The 9,540-nt window shown below is 38.7% G+C and overlaps 1 pseudogene; it reads right to left on the bottom strand.

Annotated features, from left to right (window-relative positions):
* Nucleotides 1-5,979: 5,979 nt before the first annotated feature.
* On the bottom strand, nt 5,980-6,919 carry LOC100356035 (small ribosomal subunit protein uS2-like; annotated as a pseudogene).
* Between the last annotated feature and the right edge of the window lie 2,621 nt (nt 6,920-9,540).

Here is a 9,540-nt window from a genome sequence, read left to right as displayed (position 1 = left end):
CCTGTCCAAAAAAAAAAAGAAAAGAAAAGATAGTTCTCCTTATGAAATTGACACAGGAATTGAACCAATATCTATTATTTTTCACTCTCACAAAATTATCTCATAAATATTCTGAAAAGTTACTGGCATCTGACAGGTAGGCAGATACCCACAGTGATGGGCCACAGTCAGGAAGAAAGAAAAATCTCCATGATAAGGGCAAAGGGAGGTTTCCAAAAACCTTCTGTATACCCTCACTCCAGTCATATAGTCTCATTGGCAATGGGAGATCACTGGGGAAACCTGAAGTCTTCAGAAACTTGTCCAACAAAGGGCCACAAGCCTCTTGACTCCTGTTGAGTGTGAGTCATAAGTTGTAGACTTTACCTACAACAAAAGACCCTTGTTCTTTTCTTTTGTCCATTAGCATTTCTTCATGGTCACTATCAGCTCTTGACAATCACACAGGCTACTCTCTTGGGAGTCAAGGAAATAAGTCTATCTTGATTTTTTTTTAATTTTATTTAAGGTAAACAAATTTCATGTTTTTCATTTAGGAACATAGTGATACTTCCCGTCCTACCCTCCTTCCCACCCAGGCCTCCATCCTCCCTCTCCCTGCCTTTCTTATTCCTTCTCTTAATGTTTACAATGATGTACTTTTAGCTTATTTTATCCTCCTAAGATTAACCCCACGTGAATTAAACACTTCAACAAATTGTAAAAAGAAAAGAACACTGTTTCTCAAAAGTAGAGGCAAAGGCTATAAACAATCATCGAAGCTCAAACTGTCAATCTCACTTCTATACATAACATTTTCAGTACTCTATTAGTTACCACACATCAGAGAAAATATACAGCATTTGTCTTTTTGGCACTGGCTTATTTCTTTAAGTATAATGACTTCCAGTTGCATCCATTATGTTGCAAAAGACAGGATTTCATTCTTTTTTATGATTGAGTAGTATTCCATACTATATAAAAGGATTCTAAACCATTAAGTTGCAATGCAGCCATTCTCAACATCTCTCAAGTACATCTGAATAGAGACCCCCACTTGATCACTCCTCAGATGGCTACAATGGCTGGAGATAGGTCTGACCAAAGTCAAGGGCCAGGAACTCCATCCAGGTATGTAGGTCATCATCTGCTGCTTTCCCAGGTACATTAGCTTGGAACTAGCTAAGAGGTGGAGCAGCCAGGACTTAAACTGACAATCTAATATGGGATATTGGTGCCCTAGGCAGCAGCTTAACTCACTGTGCCATAAAGCTGACTCCAATGCCAAAATCTTAGAAAAATACAAACTAAAAATGAGGAAGTAAACATGATCACAGAAAACCCTACTAAAAACTGATCTTATATTTAATAAAAAAAAGACAACCTGTGAAAAGGAAGAAAAGGAATCAGACCTTTGATCTTACACCATCATTGTGCACCCTTAAAAATATAAACAATAAGATATAATATGGTGCTACAGCTTCAGCATCATCCTGTTTTCTTTTGTGATCCGAGTGCTGTTTCTATAACATTGCTGTACCCTACAATCTTTCTAATCCTTTCCATGAAATAATTGGAAAGGAAGGTATTGAAATGTCAATGCACATTGTACCATAGAAAGCCTGATCCCCAAATGTGAAAGGTTACATAGAGACAAATTAGAAAACAGTGATTGCTTAAAATAAATTTTTGCTGTTCCTATAGTCATGTGGCCACTTCTGGTTGTGATGAATGCTTAGGAAAATGGTCTATTAAAGAAGATTGATAGGTTTTAGAAAACACTAACAGTATCTGCCTTAAGTACAGAATTAATCTACTAGATTAATTGCAGATAGATCTTAGAATTTCCTCACAAGCTGGCACATCACTATGAAAAGGTCTGTCCATTGTTCCAGGCTATAGTATATGCAACTTGATCACCTGGAATAGGAACAAGCTTAAGTGCTAGAGCAACATTCTCAAAACATTCAGGCTCTTTTTATGGCCAATAATTTGTAAAATTCCCTTTGTTACTCTGAAATTACATTCATGTCAAATATCAGATAATTACACAAATAATTTACAAAATATTAGTTTTATATATTAGTATAATGTCTTAAACAAAATAAAAGGCACAAAGAGATATAATTTACAATAAAATGATATGCATCTCTATCTGGAAAAGCTCAGGTATTATAACAAGAAGCCATATGAACTAGTCAGATGTTTGTGTCTATACTTAGAAACCACATGAATGTGACAACCACAAATGGAGTCAGGTACAGGTGTATTGCACTGGCAACTAAAATATCACAAATGGCGTTGCCATTGGTGATGTGATTTTCTGAAATGGTGAGCAAGTTCTGATAGAGTTTCTAACAAAACAAATTATCTTCCCTTAATTTATAATGTAGTTTTTTTCCTAGAAATTTCACTGTATATTAAAACTATGCTAGGATACTTTGTGATTATAGTTTTTACATCCAAATAGTTTTAAGTAGATTTTTTACTTACATGAATATGTGGCGGAATATTCGAAAGTTGTCTGGGATATAGAAATACATTTGGGGCTGTTCAGCACATGGCAGGATGTCTGGAATCAATGACCATACACACTGTTATTGATCCAAAAATCACAACAAGCAAAGATGCACCCACAAATTTCAAAGTGCCACCAAGGTGTGGTACAGTCATTGATAAGAATCACTTTGAAAAGGAAGGCAAGTGTGGTTAGTCTACAGAGAACAGAGAGGAAGGTGGTGGGAAATGACTCAGAGAGAAATGGAAGAACCAGATTATGCTGCTGTTGCTTTTGCTACTGTTGTTGAGTATTAAGGAACACAGAGAATTTCAAGAAGTAAGAAATATGATGTATAATTTTAAAATATTTCTCAGTTTTCTGTGTACAAAATGGTTCATAAAGATGTAGGAGGAGAGGCATGAGGAGGTTGTTGCAGTAGATTGGGGGAAAATGATAGTGTCTTGTACTAGAGTGGAAAGGAGGGACTTGAGAGAACTGTTATATTCAGAATTTAACTTTGAGATGGAGGTGAGAGAACTTGCTTATGGAGTCAGATGTGGGAGGTGAGGAAAAAATAAATCAAGACATGCTCATAATTTTTGTTTGAGTAGCTAGGAAATTTTTGGCATTCTCTAAAGTTTTAAGTGACAAAAGTAGGAGTTTTGTTTGGCTCTGGGCATGGTAAGATGCTTACTAAATATGCAAATACAAGTGTCACAAAAACAGTTGTATATATGATTCTGGAGCTCAGTGAAGTGGTCAAGATAATTGAGTGGATTAACTTAAGAAGAATACGTAGATGGATTGGACTTTGGCATAATCATAAATGGCACCAGAAAATGGGTTATTAAAGGAGACTAAAAAGTAGTAACAGATGAGTTAGCAAAATACAGTGGTACTAGAATCTAGAAAAGGAAACTTTCTTTAAGAAGAGAGCACATCACTGTTGAATTATGCTGAAAAGTTGAGTGACAGGAGTGTAGAGAAGTGACCACTGGTTTTGCGTCCTAGAGGTTATTGCAGAGTTTCATAAGGGCAGTTTTAGGGTAGTAATAATGATGGAAATTCCACTTAAGTCAACGAGAGGAGGGAGGCCTCAGGAAAAAGAAGCCACAACGACATCCAGCTCTTGGAAAAGTATTTGCAAAATTTTACTAACAATAATTATACATATCTATGAGGTGAAGTATATTTCAAAAACATGTAACTAATATGTAATGACCACATCTGGGTGATCAACATTTCCCCTTCTTTGACATTACTTTATGATTAGAGACTCAGAGCTCATTTCTTCCATTGGCTCATAAAATATATAACAGGTTATTGTGAACTATAACCGTACCTCTATTTTGTGTAACACTATGAATTTATTCCTTTAATCCAGCTCTAATTTGAAAAGTTTTGATGAGAAATAGAGAAGGTAAATAGGGTAGTAACTGAAAGAAAATATGGAAATTTAATTTTTAGGTGGAAGCTATTTGAAAAACTGTGTGTGCTGATAGAAATCAATCAGTGGAGGGGAAGTGATGGTTATTGAAAAAGATTAAGATATATGAAGTATTAAAAATAAGAACTTAATCAAGCTGTGGATCTAGTAGGAGCTGAGAAGTGGGAAGTGTATCAGACTCTGTTAGTGCTCTGCCCACCTCCTCTTGGCATTCACATCCTGAAGACTGATTACCAAGGAATACATACAACTTTATGCATACCTTCTGTTTTGCACAAAGGAACAAAGTTGGCCCATGTGTAGAACAAACTGAAAGTATCAAGGAGTCAATTCTCCCCCAAGTAAGTTTCAACCAATGATGGATATGTAATTGGTAGATAAACACACCAGCATATTCACTACTATCTAAACATGACATTGAGGAAATTTCCACACTATTTCTCAGAAATTTCCAGGCAGGATTAACTTCAGATACCCACAACAGTAACTTCTTTAAAGCACATTTTTTTCACCAAATAAGAAGTTTATCAAGTAAAAAGCAAAAAGATCCTAGTTTAATGGAAATATAGATGATGGCTATAAACAACAATTGAATGGGAAAAAAATGACCATTTCACCCATATACAGTAAATTTTAAAGTAATCACAGATCATTAAAACTAACACATATTTTATTGACTTCCTGCCTTTTCAATCTTATTTCTTTAATTCCCTGCCAGTGTTTCTTGGGATGATTTCTCAAATAAATTATTTGCAACCGTATCCTTTCTCTCTCTCTCTCTCTCAAATGAATGAATGAATAATAAATAAATAAACATTTTTAAAATACTGGAAGGGAATATTTCAAAAGGTTGAGAGTAACTTTATCACAATGTGTCAGAGGCAGAACAACAGTAAATTGTTTTCTACTCTTCCATATTTTGAAAATAACCTAAAATGATCATATATTACAATAAGCTTTAAAACAATTTTTAAATAACAGAAATTTATCCACTTTTCATACTCATGAAGAAAAAAGTACCTCCCTAGGAATTTTAAAAGTTTAATTCTTAAAACCCTCTGCTAGTACTCTCATAGAAATAATCTAACAATTTTTGAAACATCTTTAGCATTTAGGACTTATTTTTAGAGATGCATTTTGTTAATTGACAGAGTCACACAAAGACAGAGAGGTTTTCTATCTGCTGGTTCACTTCCCAAATAGAAGCAACAACCAGGGCTGACCCAGGCCAAAGCCAGAGCTTCATTCAGGTCTCCCACACAAGTGGCAAGGGCCTAAGCATTTAGGCCATCTTCCACAGCTTTTTCCAGATCATTAACAGAGAGCTGGATCAGAAGCAGAGCAGCTGGGAGGCCAGACTTGCAGGTGGAGGCTTCACCTTCTGTACCAAAACACTGGCCCCAGCAAGTAAGACGTTTTCAACTGAAATTTCATATGGAAGCCTGACACATAACGTATTTAAAACATGAAACTTAAAAGGGTACATAATAAAAATTAAAAATTAAATAGTTAAAAACAGAGCTTTCTGCTTGAAGCAAGGTTGGAAACAAAAACATGCCACTCAGACTCTGGAACACTCTCACACTCCATCCTGCTCTCCCAGAGCAGCTTTGATATGTGACTATAGCACCTGAGCTATAGTAGATAGCAAAGTTTGAAAACCATGATCTCATGCAAACATGATGAGAACCAAGGAAACCCAAGGTCTATAATCTACAAAGTGAAACCCAAAACATATTTGAAACCTTCCAATCCTAAAGACATTGTGTGTGCATGTATTTTTCAAAAATATAAATTGGTTCTAAAATATCTAATACACAATTTCTTAATAATTTGGAAAAGTGACATTTTAAATTTTTTTATCCTTTTTATTTTTTTCTTATTTCCCATTCCCTTCTTCTTTTTCGTCAACCTCATTTCTTTTTTTTTTAACTTTTATTTAATGAATATAGATTTCCAAAGTACAGCTTATGGACTACATTGGCTTCCCCCACCCCACCCCCGATTCGTCAACCTCATTTCCATGTTTGCTTCAGAGACCGTGACAAGCAGCTTAAGACCACTTAGTGGTTGTTCCCACCCACTTGGTGGCCTGAGCAGTGGGCACTGCAGACCAGTCTTAGGTGGAGGGCTGAGCACTCCAGTCTTCAGTGGGGAACTGCTGAATAGGCACAGAGGGCACCTGCACGCTTTCGGACCAGTCAGCAACCTCAGGCTGAGTAGCAGTGAATTCGGGCGCTGGGGCTCTCCATTTGCCCTGAAACTCCTCCTTGGTCACAGCTTTTTCAGCGGTGGCCTGCTCTTCTTTTTCAATCTCTTCAGGATCTCTGTAGAAATAGAGATCAGGCATGACCTCCCAGGGGTATTTATGGGAGATGGTACCACGCATGCGCAGAACCTCCCAGGCCAGCATCCACATCAGACCCATGGAGTGGCCTCCCTTGTTGCATGGGATGGCAATGTCCACGTAGCACAGAGGAGAGTCTGTGTTACACAGAGCAATGGTAGGCAGGTTCACTTAAGATGCCTCTGTGAGAGGCTGGAGGTCAGCCCGAGGATCAGTAACCACCAGAAGCCGTGGTTCCCAGAAGGCTGCCTGGATCTGGTTAGTGAAGGTTCAAGGTGTGAAGCGGCCAGCAATGGGAATAGCTCCAGTGGCAGCAGCAAACTTCAGCACAGCTCTCTGGCCAGTGTTCCTGGAGGATATCACACTGACATCAGCAGGGTTTTCAATGGCCACAATAGCACGAGCCGCCAACAGAAGCTTCTCCCAGGTCCTCTTCAGATTGAGGATGTAGATGCCTCACTTTTCCTTTTGTAGATGTACTGTTCCATCTGGAAGTCAAAGTTGGTGCCACCTAGGTGGGTTCCTGCTGCAAGGAATTTGAGGACGTCCTCCTCCTTCATTTGCAGGACATCAAGGGCTCCGGACATTGTGACAGCTTCCCCTTAAGTTACGCCGGGAATCAAAAACAACGCCGTATGGATCCCTCACCGGGTAGCACGGAAAGGCTCCCCCACTGCCTTCTTTAACAATTCAGGTTTTTTTTTTTTTTTTTTAAACTTTTATTTAATGCATATAAATTTCCAAAGTACGACTTATGGATTACAATGGCTTTCCCCCCATACCGTCCCTCCCACCCACAACCCTCCCCTTTCCCACTCCCTCTCCCCTTCCATTCACATCAAGATTCATTTTCGATTATCTTAATATACAGAAGATCAGCTTAGTATACATTAAGTATGGATTTCAACAGTTTGCTCCCACACAGAAACATAAAGTGAAAAATAATAGATGATTTTTTAAAATGATGATGAAATCAGAGCAGACCTATTGTCATGTTTAATCCCAGTGAGAGTCAAGTTGGGAATTGATAATTTCTTTTTTTTTTTTTTTTTTTTTTTTTTTTTTTTTTTTTTTTTTTTACAGAGGATCAGTTTAGTATGCATTAAGTAAGGATTTCAACAGTTTGCACCCCCATAGAAACACAAAGTGAAATATATTGTTTGAGTACTCGTTATAGCATTAAATCTCAATGTACAGCACATTAAGGATAGAGATCCTACATGAGGAGTAAGTGCACAGTGACTCCTGTTGTTGACTTTACCAATTGACACTCCTGTCTATGGCATCAGTAATCTCCCTATGCTCCAGTCATGAGTTTCCAAGGCTATGGAAGCCCTCTGAGTTCTCCGATTCTTATCTTGTTTAGACAAGCTCATAGTCAAAGTGGAGGTTCTCTCCTCCCTTCAGAGAAAGGTACCTCCTTCTTTGATGGCCTGTTCTTTCCACTGGGATCTCACTCGCAGAGATCTTTTGCCAGAGTGTCTTGGCTTTCCATGCCTGAAATACTCTCATGAGCTTTTCAGCCAGCTCCGAATGCCTTTAGGGCTGATTCTGAGGCCAGAGTGCTATTTAGGACATCTGCCATTCTATGAGTCTGCTGAGTATCTCACTTCCCATGTTGGATCACTCTCCCCTTTATTTACTCCATCAGTTAGCGTTAGCAGGTACTAGACTTGTCTATGTGCTCCCTTTTTTTTGTGGATTTTTTTTTTTTGGACAGGCAGAGTTAGACAGTGAGAGAGAGAGAGAGAGAAAGGTCTTGCTTCCTTTGGTTCACCCCCCTCAAATGGCTGCAACAGCCAGCACGCTATGCTGATCCAAAGCCAGGAGCCAGGTACTTCCTCCTGGTCTCCCATGCAGGTGCAGGGCCCAAGCACTTGAGCTATCCTCCACTGCCTTCCCAGGTCACAGCAGAGAGCTGGACTGGAGGAGGAGCAACCGGGACAGAACCAGCACCACAGCCGGGACTAGAACCTGGGGTGCCGGTGCCACAGGTGGAGGATTAGCCTAGTGAGCCACAGCGCCAGCCAACAATTCAGTTTTAAAACCAGTAAGTGGGGTTGGCCAAGATAAATGTCTTCAATAGCATAAAGAGCTATGGCTCAGACCAGGGGGAAAACCCCTACAAGGATTAAAGAGCAACATGTGGGGATGGCTGTGGTGTGGCATTTGCATCAGGTCTAAGTAGGATGAGAAGAGTATCCACATACAGGATGGCATAAAAGGGTGTCATAACCAGGCAGACTAAAGAGGCTTTTGTGTGGGCTTGGAGTGGCAATGCACTTGAAAATTTGTTGCATAGAGGGAGACTGATTAAATATACCAAGTTTACTGAAAGATAGATTTTTCTTTGTTAGAAGAGGGAACTACAAACATTGAAAGAAAGAAAAATATAACATTGGAGAGAACTTGGAGGTGGTGGAATGGGCTTGTGATTCAATGATGGATAATAGATGATAGATATAGACAATAAATAGAAATGTAAAGGTCTAGGAACAGTAATTCTCCAATAGCATTCACCAGTAAATGGATCTAGGCCCTTTGGAGAAATGGCCTACTCCAGGACTAGAGCAATAATCAGCCTGGAGCATCCTTTTGAAATAGAAAGCAAGGGAGGGCCCACCAAAACAATGGAAGCATCTCCACAGGACACAGAGGCAGCTGGCTTGAAGGGGTTCCCATTGGAGAAATCTGAGGCAATGTCAACATCAAATAGATAATAACAATTACAAGTTATATGAGACCCTACTTTACACTTTAAAGTTTTCCAGGTCATCTTACAGGTATTGGGATCATACATCTTTATCTTCTTGGTCTGCCATCTAGAAACTGGTTTTAGGTTGTTTTCCTCTATCTTGAATATAAAACAACAATAAATCCTAGCTTCTATAAATAAATGAATAAATAAGTTAAAAGTTTCATGAAGAAATGAATGAATGACACATTTTTGAGGCATCAGCTATTTATATAGTCTCAAAGTATCTTTCCATGAGATACTCATAAATTACAAAGGGGAAAAGAATAACATTACTCTGGAGAATACTGGCAGACTCCACCTCCATCAAGTAATCAAAGCAATGGCATCAGAAATAGGATAAATCAAAAAGTGTATGCACCTGATAGGATACAATGAGAACACAGTGCCCCTTCTGTGATATTCCTGCCAACGATGTGTAAGCTGAAATTAGTTATGACAAAACATCCGGCAAGCCTCAATCAAGAGACAGCCTACCAAATAACTAGCCTGAAATCTTCAAAAATGTTAAA

This window comes from Oryctolagus cuniculus, chromosome 3 (genome assembly GCF_964237555.1).
Source record: "Oryctolagus cuniculus chromosome 3, mOryCun1.1, whole genome shotgun sequence".
In the NCBI taxonomy this organism is placed as follows: domain Eukaryota; kingdom Metazoa; phylum Chordata; class Mammalia; order Lagomorpha; family Leporidae; genus Oryctolagus; species Oryctolagus cuniculus.
This window is presented reverse-complemented; position numbering and strand designations above follow the sequence as displayed.